This window comes from Oryctolagus cuniculus, chromosome 19, assembly GCF_051225735.1.
Source record: "Oryctolagus cuniculus isolate XC-2025 breed Fujian yellow rabbit chromosome 19, ASM5122573v1, whole genome shotgun sequence".
NCBI classification, from domain to species: domain Eukaryota; kingdom Metazoa; phylum Chordata; class Mammalia; order Lagomorpha; family Leporidae; genus Oryctolagus; species Oryctolagus cuniculus.
The window spans coordinates 30,774,627-30,798,614 of NC_142885.1; the positions used below are offsets into that span (position 1 = coordinate 30,774,627).

At 40.2% G+C, this 23,988-nt stretch overlaps 2 pseudogenes; both read right to left on the reverse strand.

Annotated features, from left to right (window-relative positions):
- Positions 1-23,988, reverse strand: part of LOC149120455 (septin-14-like) — a 142,239-nt pseudogene that overhangs the window by 100,922 nt on the left and 17,329 nt on the right.
- On the reverse strand, positions 16,915-20,775 carry LOC103346835 (histone-lysine N-methyltransferase EHMT2 pseudogene; annotated as a pseudogene).

The window sequence follows — 23,988 nt, forward strand, 5'->3', positions numbered from 1 at the left end:
GGTAGGTTAATGACATAGCAATTGACATCACAATGGTATTTTATATCAGAATCATGGTTTACCACATAGCAATTGATTATAACATCAAAATTTCTTATGATAACAATTGTGATTAACAGCATCAAAATTAATTCTGATGTCATAATGCTCTGGCTGATTGCATCATGGTACTTTATTACAGCAACAGCAGGCTTTTACATCAGAATTGATTATATTGGCAAAAGGGAATTCTTATGTTATCAGAATGGTGGTTCATATTTGAAAATTTATTATGATATCATAGTGTGTTTTATGACAGTATGATGATGGGTTATGATGGCACAATGGTAGGACTATGATATCACAATTGATTATGACAGCACAATGCTCATCTATAATACCAGAATAATTTATCACATACCAATTGCTTTTTATTAAGTTTTATTTAATGAATATAAATTTTCAAAGTGAACTTTTGGATTATAGCTGCTTCCCCCCCCATAACCACCCTCCCACCCACAAACCATCCCATCTCTGACTCCCTCTCCCATCCCATTCTTCCTCAAGATTCATTTTTAATTATCTTTATATACAGAAGATCAACTTAGTATATACTAAGTAAAGATTTCAACAATTTTCACCCACACAGAAACACAAAGTATAAAGTGCTGCTTGAGCACTAGTTATACCGTTAATTCACATAGAACAACACATTAAGGACAGAGATCCTACATGAGGAGTAAGTGCACAGTGACTCCTATTGTTGATTTAACAATTGACACATTTATGATGTCAGTAATCGCCCGAGGCTCTTGTCATGAGTTGCCAAGGCTAGGAAAGCCTCTTGAGTTCAGCAACTCCGATTTATTTAGACAAGGTCATAGTCAAAGTGGAAGTTCTCTCCTCCCTTCAGAGAAAAGTACCTCCTTTTTTGATGGCCCGTTCTTTCCTCTGGGATCTCACTCACAGAGATCTTTCATTTAGGTCTTTCTTTTGCCATAGTGCCTTGGCTTTCCATGTCTGAAATACTCTCATCAGCTCTTTAGCTAGCTCTCAATGCCTTAAGGGCTAATTCTGAGGCCAGAGTGCTGTTTAGGACATCTGCCATTCTATGAGTCTGCTGTGTATCCCGCATCCCATGTTGGATTGTTCTCTCCTTTTTAATTCTATCAGTTTTAGCAGACACTAGTCTTGTTTATGTGGTCCCTTTGACTTTTAATCCTATTATTGTGATCAATTATGAACTGAAACTGATCATTTTGACTAGTGACATGTCATTGGTACATGCCACCTTGATAGGATTGAAATGGAATCCCTTGCACGTTTCTAACTCTACCATTAGGGGCAAGTCCGATTTAGCATGTGCTGAACTGTACATCTCCTCCTCTTATTCCCACTCTTATATATTTTTTTGACAGGCAGAGTGGACAGTGAGAGAGTGAGACAGAGAGAAAGGTCTTCCTTTGCCGTTGGTTCACCCTCCAATGGCCGCCATGGCTGGCATGCTGCGACCAGTGCACCACGTTGATCCGATGGCAGGAGCCAGGTGCTTATCCTGGTCTCCCATGGGGTGCAGGGCCTAAGTACTTGGGCCATCCTCCACTGCACTCCCAGCCACAGCGGGAAGAGGGGCAACTGGGACAGAATCTAGCACCCCAACTGGGACTAGAGCCTGGTGTGCCAGGGCCACAAAATGGAGGATTAGCCTAGTGAGCTGTGGCGCCGGCTTCCACTCTTATATTTAACAGGAATCACTTTTCACTTAAAGTTAGATACCTAAGAATAATTTTGTGTTAATTAAAGAGTTCAACCAATGATATTAAGTAAAACAAAAAAAAATACTAAAAAGAATAAAGTATTAAGTTATTCCTCGACAATCAGGACAAGGGCTGATCAATTGATTTTTTTAAAATAAGATTAATTTATTATTTGAAAGGCAGAGTTACCGGAGGGGATCTTCCATCCACTGGTTCACTCTCCAAATGGCTGCAACAGCCAGAGCTGGGCCAATTCAAAGCAGGAACAAAGAGCTTCTTCCAGGTCTCTGATGCAGGTGCAAGGGCCCAAGGACTTGGGTCATGTTTTAGTGCTTTCCCAGGCCATAACAGAGAGCTGGATCAGAAGTGGAGCAACCAGGACTCAAACTGGCACCCATACAGAATGCCAACACTTCAAGAGGCAACTTTACCCACTATGACACAGTGACAGCCCCACAAAATGCTTTTTACAACAGATTTCTAGGTCAATATAATGATGTTTTATTTTATTAAAATTGATTATGATGGGACATTGTTTAGTTTATGACATCACAAACTCTAGGGTATCACATTGGTAGATTTATAATTACAGAATGGCTGTTAGATACCAATTGATTATGATATCACAATTTTTATGACAAAACAGTTAATTTTTGACATCACAATTGACTATGATATCACATTGGATGACTTATAACACCAACATTTATGATGACATCTCTTTTTAAAGATTTGTTTGTTTGGTTGTTTATTTATTTATTTATAGATTTATTTGAAAGTCATAGTTACACAAAGAAAGAAGGAGAGGCAGAGAGGGAGAGAGAGAGAGAGAGGTCTTCCATCCTCTGGTTCACTTCCCAATTGGCCGCAATGGCCTGAGCAGCACTGATCTGAAGCCAGGAGCTAGGAGATTTTTCCAGGTCTCACACATGGGTGCAGGAGCCTGAGGACTTGGGGCAACTTCCACTGCTTTCTGAGGCCATAGCAGAGAGCTGGATGGGACGTGGAGCAGCTAGGACTTGAACCAGTGCCCTTATGGGATGCTGGCACTGCAGGCAGCAGCTTTACCTGCTATGCCACATTGCCAGCCCCTATGATTGCATCTTAACAATTGGTATATTACATCAGAATTAGTTTTGACATCACAGTTATAGCATTATAGTATCAGCATGGCAGTTTATCACAGAACATGGATTATATTATGTTTTTTATCACAATACAATGGTTATGTATGTCTATCAAAATTGGTTATGATGACATAGTTTATGTATGACATCACAATTGATAATGACATCACAATGGTATGTTTATGATATAAAAATGTGGTTTATCAGAAAATAGATTATGATATCTCAATGTTATGATATTAAATGTCAGTTTATGACATCAAAATTGATTATGATGGCACACAGTAGTTTTATGTCATCATAACTATTTGTGATGGCACACCAGTAAGTTTATTAGATCACAATAGTGGCATATCATATATTGATTAGGACATCACACTTCTGAAATATTTTATGGTGGTCTATGACAGGACAATTGGTTAGGATGGCATAATAGATGGTTTTTGACAACACACTTGACTATGATATCACAATAGTAGGTTTGTGATACCAAAATGTCATCACTATGTAATTATGGCAGTACAATGTTGTATTATGACAATATAACTTTGATTATGATAGCACATTTTGATGTATGATATCACAATTGATTATGACAGCACAATGGTAAGCTTAAATCAGAAAGGGAGTTTAGATCCAACATGGGAAGCAGATATACAGCAGACTCATAGAATGGCAGATGCCCTAAACAGACTCTGGCCTCAGAATTAGCCCTTAAGGCATTCAGATCTGGCTGAAGAGCCCATGAGAGTATTTTAGGCATGGAAAGCCAAGACACTCTGGCAAAATAAAAAAAAAAAAGCAAAACCTAAATGAAAGATCTCTGTGAGTGATATCCCAGTGGAAAGAACGGGCCATCAAAGAAGGAAGTTCCTTTCTCTGAAGGGAGGAGAGAACTTCCATTTTGACTATGACTTTGCCTAAATAAGATCAGAGTTGGCAAATTCAAAATGTTTCCATAGCCTTGGCAACTCATGACAAGGCTACATCAGAGAGCTGGATTGGAAGTAGAGCAGCTGGGACTTGAACTGGTGCCCATGTGGGATGCTGGCATTGCAGGTGGCAGCTTTACCCACTATGCCACCGTGCTGGCCCCTTTAATTACCTTTATATACAGAAGATCAGCTCTTAGTAAACATTTCAACAGTTTGCACCCACACAGACACAGAAAGTATAAAGTACTATTTGAAAACTAGTTTTACCATTGATTTTCATAGTACAACTCACTAAGGACAGAGGTCTTATATGGGGAACAAGTGCACAGTGATTCCTGTTGTTGATTTAACAATTGACACACTTATTTATGACATCAGTGATCACCCGAGGCTTTTGTCATGATCTGCTAAGGCAATGGAAGCCTTTAGATTCCACAAAATGACATTATTTAGACAGGGCCATAATCAAAGTGGAAGTTCTCTCCTCACTCCAGAGAAAGGTACCTCCTTCTTTGATGGCCCCCTCTTAGTATGATATATTTATCACAAATGTATGGTGATGATGGTTTATCACAAATCAATACTATCACAAATACTATCAAAAATCAATACTACAATACAATGATCTTATAAAAATAAAATAATGATATGACATCAAAATTGATTTTGATGGCAAATTGCTTCATTCATGACCTCAGAGGGATACTGACACAATAAAGTTATATTTACAACATGAGAAAGGTTTATGACATCACTATGTTTTTGTGACAATACAATGGTTGGTGTATGACATTACCATTCCTAATGATGATATAATGATTAGTTTATTACATCACAGAGGAGTATATCAGGATGGTAGCTATTTGATATCAGAGTGGTAAAATGATCATATTGTTTTATGACCACACAAAGGTGGTTTATGATATCAAAATTATTTATGTTGACATAATGGTTGATTTACATCATCATAATTGTGGTGTGGTTTTATGGCATAACAATGATAGTATATGGCATCAAAGTTGATTATTACATCATAATAGTGACTTATGACCTCAAAATTTATGATGATATCACAATAGTGGTTTATGATATACACTTGGATGTGACATTACAGTGATGTTTTATGACATCAGAATGGCTTGATGACATCTAAACATTTACAACAGAAAAATATATCATGACCATGGTTTGCTTATTATATCACAGTGATAGGTTTATGTGATCACTGATTAGTATATGACATAACAATGTTTTCATAACATCAAAATTGATTATGGAAACGCCATGGTGTTTATTATATTGGACTTTTAGGTTTATGTCTACTCAATGTTGTTGTTTATGATATCATAATGGTTTTTCCTGACACCCTATTGATTATGTCATCACAAAGATAGTATATTATGTCACACAGATTTTTGCATTCTCAATTGATTATCATATCATAGTGCTTTCATGACATCATTGATTTTGATATCAGAGTGAATTTTGTATTCATCACAATTGATCATCACATCATGATGGAAGGTTTATGGCATAAAATTGGTTTATAACACCATTTCATTACATTACAATGGGATGATTATCAGAATGTTATCACAATTGATTATGACATCACAATAATGCTTTATGACATCAGTAGTGAGTATATCACTTGGTACATTTATAATATCACAATGGTTGTTTATCACATCCAAATTGATAATGACATCAAACATTTTTATGAAATTAAAATAGATTTTGACACCACAATATTAGCTTTATATCACACTGGCTTATCATGATGTTACAATTGATACGGGCATCAAAATTGTTTTTGTGACCACATAATTGATGTTTATGACAACAGTATGTTTTATTTTACATGACAATGCATGAAAATATCCCAGTGATTTTAGGACATCATGATTTATTATAACAAAATAGTGGCTTCTGACATCATAATATTAGTTATGAAAAGCCAATTGATGACAAAATGATTGATTTATGACATCAAATGATAGATTTATGTCATAGAAATGTTTCATGACATGACACATGATTATGACATCATGATGCTGTTTTATGTGATTATTATTGATCATGAAGTCACAAATGCAGACCAATAACCTCAGAATTGGTTATGACATGACAGAGATAGGTTTTTGTTTTCACAATGGTGACATGTTATAAACCAATTGTTTATGACATCACAATGGATTTTGGAGCTAAAAATTAAGTTTTGTTATCACAATGGTAGTTTATAATATCACAATTTTGTTAATGGCATCAAAATTGAATATGACAAAATAAGGGTGGATATATAACAATATTAGGTTTATGACATAACATTTTATGACTTCACATTGCTTATTTTTTTAATTTATTTATTTGACAGAGTTAGACATTTAGAGAGACAGAGAGAAAGGTCTTCCTTCCATTGGTTCACTCCCCAAATGGCCGCTATGGCCGGAGCTACACCGATCTGAAGCCAGGAACCAGGTGCTTCTTCCTGGGCTCCCACATGGGTGCAGACGCCCAAGCACTGGGGCCATCCTCCACTGCCTTCCCGGGCCACAGCAGAGAGCTGGACTGGAAGAGGAGTAACTGGGACTAGAACCCAGTGTCCATATGGGATGCTGGCACCGGAGGCAGAGGATTAACCAAGTGAGCCACAGCACCAGCCCCATGACACAACATTTCATGAGTTCACATTGCTTATGACATCACAATGGATATTTTTGAATTCACAATTGATTATGACACCACAGTGTTAGTTTATGGCATCACAATAGATTTTGGCATTGTAATCTTTTGTGACATCACAAGTGATTATAACATATCATTGCTCACTGACATGACAAAAGGTTTGACATAATATTTTTAAGGTTTCACAATTGCTTAAATATCACAATTGTAGTATATGACACCACAATTAATTATGAAAACAAAGATTGTTTTATCACATTGCAATGGTCTATGTATGACATCAAAAAGTTTTATGGCATCATAATTAATTATGAAACCACAATAGTTGTTTATGACATTCCAAATGATTGTGACATAACTATGGTAGATTTAAGAGATCACAGTGAATTATATGTCTGCAGAACTGATTCTGTCCCAACAATGGTTACTTCATGTCATCACAGTTCATTTTATGACTTCACAATTGATGTTGACATCACATTTCTAGATTTGTGATCTCAAAATTTCTGTTTGTAATACTAAAATGGCCTTATTAATATCACAAGTGACTATGACATCACTATTTCAGATTATGACAGCATAAAGGTGGTTCCCTACATAATAATTTATTGTCATGTACAATGTAGGTTGATGCCATCAAAACCATGTCTTAGTACATCAACATTTATTATGAGAAACAACAGGGTTGTATATGACATCACACTAATTGTAACTAATTGTAACTATGGTGGTTTATGGCATCTCAGTCATTGTTTATATTCACAATTTATTGTGAGAACACAATGGTTGGTGTATGAAATCACAACGTAGGTTTATGGCATCACAATATTGGTTTACAGCATCACAATCACTTATTATGACATGATGCCAGTTAAACACTAGATCATAATATCAGAATGCTGGCTTTATAAATATTACAATGGATTTCATAACTTCACAATTGATTTTGCCAATTAAGCGGTAGAATTAAGACATCACAGTGGTTATCCAGATATCACAATTGTGACATCATAATTGTTTTCATGTCATAATGATGGAAGATTCATGACAGTTACATTATCATAATGATGTTTTATGTCAGCACAATTGATTAAGTCAAAACCATGCCAGATTTAGAATATAACAATGATAAACTTTGACATCACAATGGATTTTATCACTCACATTGAATATGATATCACAATTGCTTTTAAGGAATCATAATTCATTATGATATCACAAAGGATGTTTTGGACATCACAGGTTTTTTTTTAACTTTTATTTAATGAATATAAATTTCCAAAGTACGATTTATGGATTACAATGGCTTCCCCCCCATAAGGTCTCTCCCACCCACAACCCTCCCCTTTCCCACTCCCTCTCCCCTTCCATTCACATCAAGATTCATTTTCAATTATCTTAATATACAGAAGATCAGTTTAGCATACATTAAGTAAAGATTTCAACAGTTTGCTCCCACACTGAAACATAAAGTGAAAAATACTGTTTGAGTACTAGTTATAGCATTAAATCACAATGTACAGCACATTAAGGACAGAGATCCTACATGAAGAGTAAGTGCACAGTGACTCCTGTTGTTGACTTAACAAATTGACACTCTTGTTTATGGCCTCAGTAATCATCCTAGGCTTTTGTCATGAGCTGCCAAGGCTATGGAAGCCCCCTGAGTTCACCGACTCTGATCATATTTAGACAAGGCCATGGTCAAAGTGGAAGTTCTCTCCTCCCTTCAGAGAAAGGTACCTCCTTCTTTGATGACCCGTTCTTTCCACTGGGATCTCACTCGTGGAGATCTTTCATTTAGTTTTTTTTTTTTCCCCAGAGTGTCTTAGCTTTCCATGCCTGAAATACTCTCATGGGTTTTTCAGCCAGATCCGCATGCCTTAAGGGCTGATTCTGAGGCCAGAGTGCTGTTTAGGACATCTGCCATTCTATGGGTCTGCTGTGTATGTCACTTCCCATGTTGGATCGTTCTCTCCCTTTTTTATTCTATCAGCTGGTATTTGCAGACACTATTCTTGTTTATGTGATCCCTTTGTTTCTTAGTCCTATCATTATGATCAATTGTGAACAGAAATTGATCACTGGGACTAGTGAGATGGCATTGGTACATGCCACTTTGATGGGATTGAATTGGAATCCCCTGGTATGTTTCTAACTCTACCTTTTGAGGTAAGACAGCTTGAGCAGGACATCACAGTTGATTGAGATAACATGACAGTAGCTTTACAACATCATAATGGTGGTCAATAATATCACATTAGGTTTAGGATGTCACAATTGACATGATAATGATACAATGGTGGTTTAGGACATCATAATTGACTATGACAACACAGAAGTCAGTTTCTGACATCACAGTGATAAAATGTTAGTATAATAATGGTAGTTAATATAATCACAATTGACAATGTCAGCACTATTTGATTTATAGTAACAGGATGTGGATTTATGACTTAATAGCTACTTTTAATAATAAAATGTTTGGGTTATGACACCTTAATGGTTGTCTTATGAGATCACAATGGTGGTTAATGACAACACAATGTTTTTTGTTATCACGATTTATTGTCATTGCAATGTGGTCTATGACATCACAGTTGAACATGACACCACAACAAAGGTTTATGGCATCATAATTGATTATGACACCACAGAGATATTTCATGACATCACAATGTTTGTTTATGACATCTAAATATATATTTATGACATCAAAATTGGTTACAAAATCACAACAGTTTAATAACACCACGATTGATGGCACCAAAGTGGTGGTTTATAATGTTGCTATTGATCATTACAACACAAATGAAGAACATTCCAATAGATTGTTGATTTAAAAATTGTTTAGGAAAACACAAATGTTCTCAAAATACAACAAAAGGGTAGGCTCATGATATATAAGTGTTGGTTTATGACATCATAATATTTTTTATGACATGACAATTGATTGACACCACAAAGTATTATGCCACCAATGGTGTCTGGGGATATCCCAAGTGATTATGAACAGATAATGATTGGTTTATGACATCAAAATTGAAGCCTTGTGACAATTCAATGGTGTTTCCTCTGGATATTAACAAAACAGATGTCATGCATTTACCATGTTCAAGTAAAGTTAATGTAGAATACCATACTGCCCTCCCTTCTGTTTTCCATCAAACTACTCCCTCCTTCCCCTGTCTTCTTACATCAGCTTTTGCAAAGACATAATTTTAAACCATTCTATATTCACAGGCTTCATTTATGGCTAGCCATAATATTCAACAATAAAAAGTGAGAAGACTAAGGACATTAATAGTATGAACAAGTACTAAAAATGGCAATTATATCACAAAGTGTCCATCTCATTCCTACATACTTTTTTGTATTCTATCTTAGTTGCAAAGATCAGGAAAAATATGATATTTGCCCTTTTGGGATTGCTAATTTCCCTAAACACAATGGTTTCCAGTTGCATCTGCATCCATTTTGTTATAAAAGCCAGGATTTCATTGTTTCTATGGCTGAGTAGCATTTCATAACATGTGTGTATCATATTTTATTTTTCCATTCATCAGTTGAATTGATTCCATGTCTTAACTATTGTTAGCTGACCTGTCATAAACATGGAGATACAAATAATTCTTTCATATGTCGTTTTCATTTTCATTTTGTTTGAGTAAATTCCAAGGAGTGGGATGGCTGGGTCATATGGATGATTTATTTTCACATTCCTGAGGAATCAACATACTCTGTTCCATAATGGTTGAACTAATTGGCATTCCCTGAAACCGTCAATCATGGTACATTTTTGGCCACATCCTCTCCAGAATTTTTTTTTATTTCTGTATGATAACCATTACAAGGTGATATCTCTTTGTGCTTTTATTTACATTCCTAAGATGGAAAATTACCCTGGGATTCTTTTCATGTGTCTGTTGGCCACTTGAATTTCATCATTTGAAAAATTCATGTTCATGTCCTTTGCCCAATCCACTTATTAACTGGATTGTTTGACTCTTTTGTGGTTGTTGAGTTTCTTGAGCTCTTAATATATCCTGGACATTGAAGCCAGTGCTGTGGCACAGTGGGCTAGAGCCCAGCCTGCAGCACCGGCATCCCATATGGGCACCAGTTCAAGTCCCGGCTGCTCCACTTCTGATTCAGCTCTCCACTGTGGCCTGGGAAAGCAGTGGAAGATGGCCCAGGTCCTTGGGCCCCTGTACCCACATGGGAGACCTGGAAGAAACTCTTGGTTCCTGGCTTCAGAACAGCTCAGCTCTGGCCATTGTGGTCATTTGGGGAGTGACCCAGTGGATTGAAGACCGACCTCCCTATCCCAGCTCTACTACTGTATGTAACTCTGTATTTCAAATAAATAAAATAAATCTTTGAAAAATATATAGCCTGGATATTATTCCTTTATCAGTTGTATAGCTTGCAAATACTTTCTCACAGTCTGTGGATTGTCTCTTCATTTTCTTGAGTGTTATCTTTGAAATTCAGAAGATTCTTAGATTGATGCAATCCCATTTTCTCTATATTTACGTTTATTGCCTGGGCTTCTAGAGTCTTTTACAATAATGATTTGCCTGTACCATTGTCTTGTAGTTTTCTCAATGCTTTCCTTTAGTAATTTGAAGGTATTGGGTCATTGATTTGGATCCTTGATCCATTTTCATTGATTTTGCATAAGATGTATGTCAGGAGTCTTGTTTCATGCTTCTTCATGTTGAGATCCAATTTTCCTGGCACCATTTGTTGAAGAGAATATATTATATATTTTCTCCAGAGATTGATTTTAACTCCCTTATCAAAGATTGGTTATAGATGCATGGATTGATTTCTGGGGTCTCTGTTCTGTTCCATTGATCTCTATGTCTATTTTTGTGCCAGTACCAGGCTGTTTTGATTCTAACTGTCCTGTAGTATGACTTGAAATCCTCTGATATTGTGATGTCTCTGGGTTTGTTTTTGCTGTTTAGGATTGCTTCAGGGGTTGGCACTGTGGCGCTTTAGGTTAATCCTCCACTTGCGGTGCTGGCATCCCATATGGGTGCCGGTTCTAGTCCTGGCTGCTCCTCTTCCAATCCAGTTCTCTGCTGTGGCCTGGGGAAACAGTAGAAGATGGCTCAACTCCTAGGGCCCCTGCAACCACATGGGAGACCAGGAAGAATCACCTGGCTCCTGGCTTCAGTTCAGCACAGCTCCGGCTGTTGCGGTCATTTTGGTGTGAACCAATGAAGGAAGACCTTTCTCTTTGTCTCTCTCTCTGTCTGTAACTCTACTGCTCAAATAAATTAAATAAAATCTTTTAAAAAATTGTTTCAGCTATTTGGAGTCTTCTCTGTTTCATATGAATTCTAGAAATATTTTTCCTAAGTCAGAGAAGAATGTCACTGGCATTTTGATTGGGATCATAGTGAGTACTATGAATATTTTCATGATATTAATTCTCCCAATCCATGAACATAGGGCATATTTTTGCTTTAGTTTTGTCTGTTATTTCTTTTGTTAATTTTTTTTAATTTTTCATTGTGGATATTTTTTACATCCTTGGTTTCATTTATACCAAGGTATTTGAATTTTTGTAGTTATTGTGACTGGGACTCATTTTACAAGTTCTTTCTCAGTCATGGCATTGTTTGTATAAAAATATATATATATATATATATATGTTATTACCATATATATATATATGTGATTGATTTTTGTGTGTCGATTTTATATCATGCAACATTACCAAGCTCTCTTTTTATTAGTGGATTTTTTATATTGAATAGTAGAGAATTTTGGTTCCCCTACACATAGGATCATGTGATAATTTGAATTCCTCTTTCCATTTTGTATTCCCTTGATTTCTTTTTCTTCTCTAATGTCTCTGGCTAAACCTTCAAGAACTATATTGACTGTGGATATAGTTGTATGGTTCTGGATGTTAGTGGAAATTCGAACTGCAATTTAGAGCAAAATGGGGTCTCTATGGCTCATGACAGAGAGGTTCTCCAGGCTGGGGATGTCTCAAAAGTGCTAATCAAAGGGATATTTGAGAAGATGATGGTCAAAGTGAAAAAGAAAATAGAAGGTAAAAGTACGTTTTGGACAAGATGTAAAGGAATATTTAAAATATGCTCAAGATCAATAGGAACTTATGTGTATTTGTCCACCTGAATAGAAGCTGTTATAAAGGAAATGTCTAAATGCAAAATTATCAAGTACTATGGCAATGTTGAATAATTAACATTTCTTAGTCAAATAATTGGTCATGATAAAAAACTATTCCTTGTAAGTATTCCCTATAATTGAGCTCCTACAGGTAGAGTTAGAGAGAAAAAGGCAAAATCTTGCCGACAGGCTAACTTAACTCTGCCAATTCAGTCTCCCTAGTCCTTATTCGTCTCTTAGGCATTCTATTTCTTCATGAATCAATCCTAGTAAGGCATGTGCTTCTAAGAATTTGCCAATTTCTTCTGGATTATCATATTTTGCTGTTTAATTGTTCACAATTATCTCCATTAATTTTTTGTATTATGTAATACAGAGGCAATGTGTCTCTTTTAATATCTGATTTTTATTTATTTGAAATGCCTTTTTTCTTACTTAGCTTATATAAAAGCTTTTGAAGTTCTAACTTTTCAAAGAGACAGCTTTTGGGCCAGTGCTGTGATGTAGTGGGTAAATCGCTGCCTGCAGTGCCGGCGGCATCCCATATGGACGCTGGTTTGAGACCAGCTGCTCCACTTCCAGTCCAGCTCTCTGCTGTCCTTGGGCCCCTGCACCCTCATGGGAAAACCCGGAGGAAGCTCTTGGCTCCTGGTTTCAGATCGGCACAGCTCTGGCTGTTGCAGCCAACTGGGGAGTGGACCAGTGGATGAGTGGATGGAAGACCTCTCTCTCTCTTTGCCTCTCCTTCTGTCTCTTTGTAACTCTGTCTTTCAAATAAATAAAATAAATCCTTAAAAAGAAACAAAGATACAGTTGTTAACTTTTTGCTATGTTTTCTTAGCCTCTATTGGCCTTATTTCTGCTGTAAGTTTTATTACATCTTTTCTTCTACTACTTTTGGGTTTGATTTTTTTTCTTGTTTTTCTAGTTCTGTAAAGTGAGGTGGTAACTTGTTTACTTAAGATATTTCTGTTTGTTATGCCACACTAATTGCTCTAAATGTCCTTATCAGCACTGCTATACCTGTATTACACAGGTCATGGCATGTTATATTTTAATTTATTTTTTATTATTATTTGACAGGTAGAGTTATAGAGAGTGAGAGAGAGAAACAGAGAGAAAGGTCTTCCTTCCATTGGTTCAACCCCCCTCCCCAAATGGCCGCTATGGCTAGAACTGCGCCAATCTGAAGCCAGTAGCCTAGTGCTTCCTCCGGTTTCCCATACAGGTGCAGGGGTCCAAGCACCCAGGCCATCCTCCACTGCCTTCCCAGTCCACAGCAGAGAGCCGGACTGGAAGAGGAGCAGCCGGGACTAGAACTGGTACCCACATGGGATGCCGGTGCCACAGGCAGAGAATTAACCAACTGAGCCATGCACTGGCCCCAATATTTTAATTCATTTCAAGAAATTTTTAACTTCCTTCTTAATTTCTTCCTTGATCAATTGTTTGTTCATGAATACATTATTTAATTTCTGAAGTTTTATTAAGTTTCCAAAGTGTTTTGTTATTTTGTCTACTTTTATTGTAGTGTTTTTAGCAAAGATACTTGATATGGATTCCAGTTTTAAAACCTTGCTGACAACTGTTTTGTGACCTATCATGTGCTCCATCCAGGAGAATTTCCATGTGTTTAGACGAATGTGCACTCTGCAGCTAAATGGAATGTTCTACAGATGCCTCGTAGATCCAGCTGATCCAGGTTGCAAGAAACTTTGCTGTTTCTTTGCTTATTTTCTGTCTGGCTGATCTGCCCACTTATGAAAGTGGGCTGTTAAGTCCCCTAATATTATTTAGTGGAGTCTATCTCCCTGTATTACAAATTGTATTATCAAATACACTTTCCACCCCTTCCCATTTTCAAGCCCTTCTTGAAGACAAATCACTGAAACCATTGCTCTTTCCACACTGTCACAAGGTTCTCAGGAACTTTCCTCATTCCTTTTGGTTAATTTTTATTTTTCCCTTCTCTTACTGTGTATTCTCATAACCTATCTTCAGTAGCCGATTCTTTCTTATGTTTCATCTCTTCTGCAGTTGATGTCTTCTATCACATTTTTAATTTCTTGTGGTTTACATTTCAGTTGAAAGACATGTTTGATAGTTGAAATTACTTCCGTCTATCAGAGAATAAAGTTATTTCTGTGTTCACTTGAAGTTAATCGAATTTTCTTTATTTGATTTGTATGCATCTCATAAATATAACATTAGGAATACAGTAATTCTTCTGTACCTGTCCTCTCATCTACTCCTCCTCCCTCTCCTGTTTAGTCTGAGAAAGAAAAAGAAAGAAAAAGAAAAAATCGAATAAAAAACTAACAGAACTCTTCCTCAGTAGTCTAGACAAGGGCTGTTCTATGTTATTGTTTCTCTAAGGTGTTTTCACTTTTTTCCCCTTTCTCTTTTCCCTTCCTTCCTCTCCCTCCTTTCCTTTTCAAAACTTAATTGCCTTTAAAGATGAACCTAAGGATGATACCTCTTTTGTGAGCTCTTAGATTTAACTTATGAGACATAATAATATCCTCCATTTAATACACTAAAAGAAAGTGATGCTTGGGGCCGGCGCTGTGGCACAGTGGGTTAATGACCTGGCCTGAAGTGCCGGCATCCCAAATGGGTGCCAGTTCAAGACCCAGCTGCTCTACTTCAGATCCAGCTCTCTGCTATGTCCTGGAAAAGCAGTAGACGATGGCCTAAGTCCTTGGGCCCCTGCAACCATTTGGGAGACCTGGAGGAAACTCCTGGTTCCTGGCTTTGGATAGGCGCAGCTCCAGTCAATGCGGCCAACTGGGGAGTGAACCATTGGAAGGAAGACCTCTCTCTCTCTGCCTCTCCTTCTCTCTGTGTGTAATTCTGACTTTCAAATAAAATAAATAAGTCTTTAAAAAAATGGAAGTGATTCTTGAGATCAAGTTTTACTATTAAGTCTCATGATACAACTCTTTGTGGACAGAGGTCCTACATAGGAAGTTAGTGCACAGTGACTCTTGTTCATTTAACAAATAACTCTTAAGTATGACATCAGTGATCACTCAAGGCCCTTGACATGAGCCACCTCAGTTTTGGAAGCCTTTTGCATCCACTAGCTCAAGGCCATAAGCAAAGTGGAAGTTCTCTTCTCCCTTCAGAAAAAAGTACACCCTTCTTTGGAGGCCACTTCTTTCCACTGGGGTCTCGCTCACAGGGGCCCTTTATGTAGGACATTTTTTTCCATAGTGTCTTGCCTTAGCATGCCTGAAATGTTTCCTCTGGGCTTTCCAGCCAGACTGGAATGCCCTAAGGGCTGATTCTGAGGTCACAGTGCTACTTAAAGCAATTGTCATTCTATGAGTCTGCTGTATGGACTGCTTCCCATGTTGGGAGTCTTCACTCTTTTTTAATTCTGTCTATTCTTATTTCCAATCACTTAGTTCTACTTATATGATCTCTTTAACCATTTATTCCTATCTATTTGATCTTTATAACACTTAAGCTGCTATTCATATCAGCTAGTTTAAGAGATTTTGGGGTCCTATGGCTAATTGTTAAGCTGTACCGTTAGAAGTCCGTAGGAATATATGGAGGACTACATTGTTTTACAGTTGTGAACTTCATACTTTTCTCTTTTTTTTTTGATTCAAAATTTTAATGATAAATTGTGCCAGTAGAATCTTTTCAGAGGCAATGATATGTCAATAAATAATAGTTAAACTGAGTTCCTGAGAAGAACCTACCACATGAAAGTAGGTCAGAGTGCTATGAGTAACAACATGGCATTGTGTAAAATAGCATTATGTAAAAATAGTGACAGTCACAATACAAGCACAGCAGATTTCAGAATATGCCACTCATACAAATGCAAACCAGTACACAGGATTTTTTTTAGTTTAGTCATTGATAAACTTATAAGTGTTGTTTCTTAGATACATACTAAGTCGTGGATACATTATACCAAGAATTTCAAAGAAAAATATGGGGGAAAAAAACCAACAACAAAAACAAACTTTTTTTGTTGCCAAACCCAACATTTACTGAAAACGAAAAGAAACCAGTTGGCATTGAGGCCCAATTTCAATTCATCAGAAGTCAGCTGAGGATGGGGAACAGGGGATGGCCAGCCCTGAAGCCCCCTTCCCAGGGAGGAACCAGCTCTGGGGGACGGGGCTGTCAGACTTCCAAGGCCAGGCTGGGGTCTCTGGTCCAGGAATGTGTGCCGGGGTAGTGGGAGAGGAGAGGGCAGATGGTAGAGGAGGCTGCTGGGTGCAGGGTGGAGGTGGGGGAGGCAGGATTGGTCCAGGCTCAGGTGTTGACAGGGGGCAGGGGGCCGAGCTCAGGCAGCAGCTTGGGGTGAGGATCCATCCGGGCCAGGCTGCTCTGCTCCAGGGCAATGGCCTTGGCTGAATGCTTGCACTTCTCAGATCCACACTGGCACATGAAATATTTGCTTTTGATGTCCCAGAAGTGGTCACCATAGTCAAATCCTAGCTCCTCTCCAGTCCTGATGTCGCAGGAGTTTGTGGGGAGCAACTCGGACTAGACTAAGTTACTGGAATTAAGACTTATTCTATGCATCTGCTCTCCCACAATATGGCGCTGGGAGAGAAGAAAACAGCTTCTACACAGCTGCCTCCAGTTCAGCCAATAAACTGTAGGACTTGCTCCTGATTGGAGGAGAGCAGCGTACTCGGCGTGTGGGCAGCCGAGTTGGGATTGGCAGAGGAGGACTATAAAGGAGGAGAGAGATGGCATGCACCGGGAACATCTAAGAGGAACATCTAAGGGGAACACCTGTGCAGCCCCCGAGAGAGCCAGCCGGCGGTGTGCCGCTCCCCTGCGGAAGTGGGGAATGTGGCCAGGGGGAACTGCCCTTCCACGGAGGTGGAAGGGATAGTAGCCAACCCGGGAAGAACCAGCAGCAAACCCGGGGAGGGCCGAGCAGACGAAAGAACAGCGCAGGGTCCTGTGTCGTTCCTCCACAAAGAGGGGGAGCGACAGAGTTGAAGAAGGCAATGTGTGGAAATCGCAGGTCCTGGTGGAGCTTGAAGACATGGATGGGGATGATGTTGTGGTCGCACAGGTGGTTGATGAAGCGGCTTGTTGTCTGAGTCGAAGAAATAAGAGTCATCCTCGCTCACGTTGGCCTCAGCGTTGGAGATCAGCTCCCCAATGTACTCGCAGATGAAGGTGCCCTGGGGGATGGTCTGCAGGGCGTGGACCCCCTAGACATCTTGGCTGTCCGGTAGAGCTACAGTCACACCTTGATGCCGCTCTGCACCACCTGGTTCTTGCAGTTACATTCGAAAATCAGGGGCCGCTCGATCTTGTTAAATTCCTGGAGCAGCTGCCCATGCTTATCACACCAGCGGCGGATGCTGAGCTGGCCGCACAGGCAGTTGGAGCTGGAGCAGTCGTCCACACACGTGCAGTGCTGCAGGTGTGTGATGCTGGGGTCAGTGTTCATGGTGAACTCTCGCAGTTCTCTGAGATGTACTTGTAATCCTCAGGACAGGGCTCCCTGTCCACATCATTGACACAGGGGATAGGCACGTTATCGTAGCCTCGAGCCACATCCCGGCAGATGATCTCCGTGCGGATGGCGCAATTGCCCACCCCGAGCCAGAGCTTGTGGTTGAGCTGCTTCGTGAACCACACGTCAGAGCGCTCCGGGGTCAGATCCCACGCGGTGTCCCCCTCCTTGTTGCGCAGCTCGGGGTTGGCGCCTTGGACAGGAACAGGAGCACGCAGTCGTGGTTGCTCTCCTGGGCAGCGACGTGCAGGGGCGTGTCCCCGTGGTACTTCACGGCGTGCAGGTCACAGCGGGTGTTCAGGAGGCCCTCAGCGATGGCAGCGCTGCCAGTGAAGGAAGCCCAATGCGAGCAGATGTTTTCCTCGTTGTCGGTGAGGGTGACGTCGGCATCCCGCGTCAGCAGCATGCGAATCACCTCATTGTGCTGGTGCTCCGTGGCCCAGATGATGGGCGTCCACCCCCCACTGTCCTGGGCACGGACGTCCACCTGTCCCGTGCTGAGCAGCAGACTGACCATCTCCAGGTTCCCAACTTTGGCTGCCTGGTGGAGGCAGGTGGTGCCATCCTCCTTGCTGTACACACAGCCGCCTCGCTGCACCGTGTAGCGCGCCACCTCCAGGTGGTGTCCAGCACGGCCTCCATCAGAGGTGTCCCCTTTGCTTGTCCATGGCGTTGCTGTTGGCTCCAGCCTGCAGCAGCACGTGGCAGATCTCCACGGAGCCCTTCTGGGCGGCTGCGTGCAGCGGCGTGCGCTCGCTCTGCTGTCGCTCTGGATGTTGGGGTCCAGGCTGTCCAGCAGCATCAGGATCACCTTTTGCAGCTCCCCCTGCTTCACCAGCAGGTACAGCAGTCAGGGGTGGAACCGGAGCTTCTTCCTCCTGACTCCTGGATAACCAGGGCCTTTTCCAGGGCTTCCAGGCCTGGCCCTGGTGGCAGCCCCATGGCTGACAGGCAGCCTCCATTGGGCAGTGTCAGAGAGGGGCCGGAACTGCCGATGGTGTCTGCAAGGGGGTCGCAGGGTGGGCGCTGTGGCTCCCCGTGCCCACGCATCCGGGGGCTGGGCTGGGACGTGTCCGCTCTCCCAGGAGCATCCTGGGCCAGGGTTGGGGGCACGGGCACTGCAGTGCCAGCCGGGGAGGTCCCCCATCCCCCCGGCCCAAGTCTGCCCGACCACCGGAGGACGACGCCCCCGCGCGCAAGGACCCAGCACGGCACGCCTCCCGCACCGCCGCGCCCAAGGCCGGACCCGCTGTTGCCAAGAGGAAGGGGCTGGTGGCCAGCAACAAGGGAGGCCGGGCGCCCCTGGCCAGGAAGTCCTCGGTCCGCAAGACAGCCACCCGTGCCCCCTCCGATCTCACAAATATGTGAAAATTAAACAACAGTCTAAACCCCAAAACAGAACGGAGAACATAAATACACCAAGATTAATAGAAATAAAGGCAAAAGACACAAAAGCTTAAAGTATATGTACAAAGCAATGCTTAGGGGAAAATTTATAGCTAAAAAGGCTTGTATAAAGAGGAAACAAGATCTCAAGTAAGTAATCTAACCATTCACTTTAAGATACTACAAAAAGAAAATCAAACCAAACCTAAAAATAGTAGAAAGGGAATAATAAAGATTTAAGTAGAAGGTAATGAAATATAGAATAGATACAAACACTGGAATATCAGACTCTTTCAAAGCCTTCAAAAATCAATGAAACTGATAGGATAAAAAGAGAATTCGCAATTTAGTAGAATTTAAATGAAACAGATGTCATTATCAACTTTACATAAATAAAAGGGATTATACAGGAATATGCTCAAAAATCTTACTTCAAAAAATTATACAGCATAGAGGTAATGAAAAAAGTTTAGAAGATAAGGATTACCAAACTGAGTCAAAAAACACAGATAATAAACTGTAACAAGTGAAGGAGTGAGTTAGAATTTTAAAAAATCATACACAAAGAGATGAACAGTTTCCCCACTAAATTCAACAAAATTTTTAAAGAGGGAAATGTCAATTCCTCACAAACCTTTCCAATAAATATAACCTGGCACACTCCCCAATTCATTTTCTAACTACACTGATAAATGAAAGAAATCACAAGAAACTAAGAAGCCAATATCTCTGATAAAAAAAACTCCTCCCCGGTGCCGCAGCTCACTAGGCTAATCCTCTGCCTTGCGGCGCCGGCACACCGGGTTCTAGTCCCAGTCAGGGTGCCGGATTCTGTCCTGGTTGCCCCTCTTCCAGGCCAGCTCTCTGCTGTGGCCTGGGAGTGCAGTGGAGGATGGCCCAAGTCCTTGGGCCCTGCACCCGCATGGGAGACCAGGAGAAGTACCTGGCTCCTGCCATAGGATTAGCGTGGTGCGCTGGCCGCAGTGCGCCGTCCGTGACGGCCATTGGAGGGTGAACCAATGGCAAAGGAAGACCTTTCTCTCTGTCTCTCTCTCACTGTCCACTCTGCCTGTCAAAAAAATTAAAAAAAAAAAAACTCCTCAACAAAATACTGGTATAGAGCAGTATATATTTTAAATTAATACACTATGGCCAAATGGAATTATACTAGAAATGCAAATTGTTTACCATCTAAATATCAATTTATTTAATATATCAAATCAATAGAATGAAAACAAAAACCGCATGATCATTTCATTAGAGAAAACTGTCTGACAAATTATAAACGATAAATCTTCATGACAAACTGCCCCAAAACCTAAGAACAGAAGGGAACTTCCTCAGGAGCAGGTGTTGTGACATTGTGGGCCACTGTTTCGAAGGCCTATATCTCATCATATCACAGTTTATGTGGTGGCCACTCTGCTTCTGATCCAGCTTCCTACTAATGTGCCTGAAATGCACTGGATGGTAGCTCAAGTATTTGGGTTCCCACCAGCTCTGTGGCAGGAGTTCTGGGTTCCCAGCTTCAATCTGGGCCAGTCCCAGTTGTTGCAAGCATTTGAGGAATGAACCAGTGCATGGAAGACTCCTCTCTCTGTCTCTCCCTCTCTCTTTGTCACTCCTTTTAAACAAACCTTAATTTTAAAAAGAAGATTACTTCCTAAAATTGATGATAGTGTCTATGAAAACACTACAGCTAGCATTATAATGCCATGTGTGAAAGACTTCACCATAAGATCAGGAAAAGCTAAGGATATCCAATCACCACCTCTATGAAACATTCCATTAGAGATTCTAGCCAGAGGCATCTGGTTTGAAAATAAGATTAAAATTATCCTTATTCACATATAATATGATCTTATGAACAGAAAAGCCTAAGGAATCCACTAAAAATTATAAAATTAATTAATGCATTTGGCAAGACTGCAGAATGTAAGATCAGTATACACAAATTAACTGCATTTTCATATATTCACAATAAAACACCTAAAATGCAGTTAATAAAATAATTCTAGTTATGGGGTCAGCGTTGTGGCGCAACAGGTTAAAGCCCTGACCTGAAGCGTCAGCATCCCATGTGGACACCAGTTAAAGTCCCAGCTGCTCCCCTTCCGATCCAGCTCTCTGCTACGGCCTGAGAAAGCTGTGGAAGATGGCCTAAGAACCCATGTGGGAGACCAGGAAGAAGCTCCTGGCTTCAGATCAGCTCAGCTCCATCTGCCATCAGGGGAGTGAACAAGTGGATGGAAGACCTCTCTCTCTGCCTCTACCTCTCTAACTCTTTCAAATAAATAAAAGTAATTCTTTTAAAAATAATAATAATTCTAATTACAATTGCATCAAAAATAAAATACTTATAAATATATTTAACAAAAGGTGTACAATACTTCTATTCACAATATCCAGGATAGAGAATCAACCTAAATGTCCTTTAATACATGAATGAGTAAAGAAAACTTGGTACATATACACAAGGGAATATTATTCCACCATTTAAAAAAATCTTAAAGTCCTTAAGAGATGGGCCAATGACCAAAACAGACATTTTTCAAAAGAAGAAATCCAAACAGCCAACAGACACATGAAAAAAATTCAGGATCACTAGACATCAGGGAAATACAAATCAAAACCACAATGAGGTTTCACCTCACCCCGGTTAGAATGGCTTACATACAGAAATCAACTAACAACAGATGTTGGCGAGGATGTAAGGAAAAACGCACACTAATCCACTGTTGGTGGGAATGCAAACTAGTAAAGCCACTATGGCAGACAGTTTGGAGATTCCTCAGAAACCTGAATATAACCCTACCACAGGACCCAGCCATCCCACTCCTTGGAATTTACCCAAGGGTAATTAAAGTCAAAAAAAGTTATCTGAACTTCGATGTTTATTGCAGCTCAATTCAAAATAGCTAAGACATGGAATCAACCTAAATGCCCACCAACAGAAGATTGGATATGTACTCTTTATAGAATATTACACAGCGGTAAAAAAAAAAAAAAAAAAAAAAAAAAAAGAAGGAAATCCAGTCACTTGAAACAAGATGGAGGAATCTGGAAAACATCATGCTGAGTGAAATAAGCCAGCCCCAAAGGGACAAATATCATATGTTCTCCCTGATCGGTGACAACTAACTGAGCACCTAAAAGGAAGCCTGTAGAAGTGAGATGGACACTATGAGAAACAATGTCTTGATCAGCCCTTGTCCTGACTATCTAGGAACAGCTTACTATTTTATTCTTTTTAGTATTTTCTTTTTCTACTTAATACCATTGGTTGAACTCTTTAATTAACACACAATTATTCTTAGGTGTTTAAATTCAATGGAAAATTGATCCCTGTTAAAAATAAGAGGGGGAGGGGTGGCGCTGTGGTGTAGCAGGTAAAGTCGCTGCCTGTGGTGCCCGTATCCCATATGGGCACTGGTTCGAGACTCAGCTACTCCATTTCTGATCCAGTTCTCTGCTATGTCCTGAAAAAGCAGTAGAAGATGTCCCAAGTCCCTGGGCCTCTGCACCCACATGGGAGACCCAGAAGAAGCTCCTGGCTCCTGGCTTCAGATGGGTGCAGCTCCAGCATTTTGACCATCTGGGGAGTGACCCAGCGAATGGAAGCCCTCTCTCCCCAACTCCTCTCTCTCTCTCTCTGCCTCTCCTCTCTCTAACTGTGACTTTCAAGTAAAATAAATGAATCTTTAAAAAAAAAAACTAAAAGTGGGAATAAGAGAAGGAGGAGGTGCACAGTTTGGCACACGCTCACTCAGACTTACCCCTAAGAGTAAAGCTAGAAACATGCCATGGGAATCCAAATCCCATATGGGCACTGGTTCAAGCCCAGGCTGCCCTACTTCCCATCCAGTTTCCTGCTAATGTGCCTGGGAAAGCAGTGGAACATGAACCAAGTGCTAGGACCCCTATCAGGCACACGAGAGACTCTGAGGGAGTTCTTGGCTCCTGGCTTTGGCTTGGCCCAGTCCTGGATATTGCAGCCACTTAGGGAGGAAACCCCCACATGGAATATCTCTCTCTCTCCCACTCTCTCTCCCCCTTTCCACTCTCTCTCCTTCTGTCTCTAACTCTCTCTCTCTCTGTGTAACTCTGCCTTTCAAATAAATAAATAAATTTTTTTAAAAATGGTTCTCCCACTGTCTTAACAAAAAAAGAAAAAGAAGACAAATCCTTGGAAATATCTCAACCAACAAGAAAAAATATGAAAAATTAAAAAAACTGAAAATACTGTTCAAGATCTGTAGGATACTATCAAACAACCTAGCACATGTGTCTTATGAGTTCCTGAAGGTGAGGAAAGAGAATGGATAATAAGTCCTAGTTGATGAAATAATAGCAGAAATCTTCCCTAATTTGAATAAAGATAGGAACATTCAAGTGCAGACATGACCAGAAAGGAGCTTCACCACAACACATTATAGCCAAACTTCCTTTTTTTTTGCTCT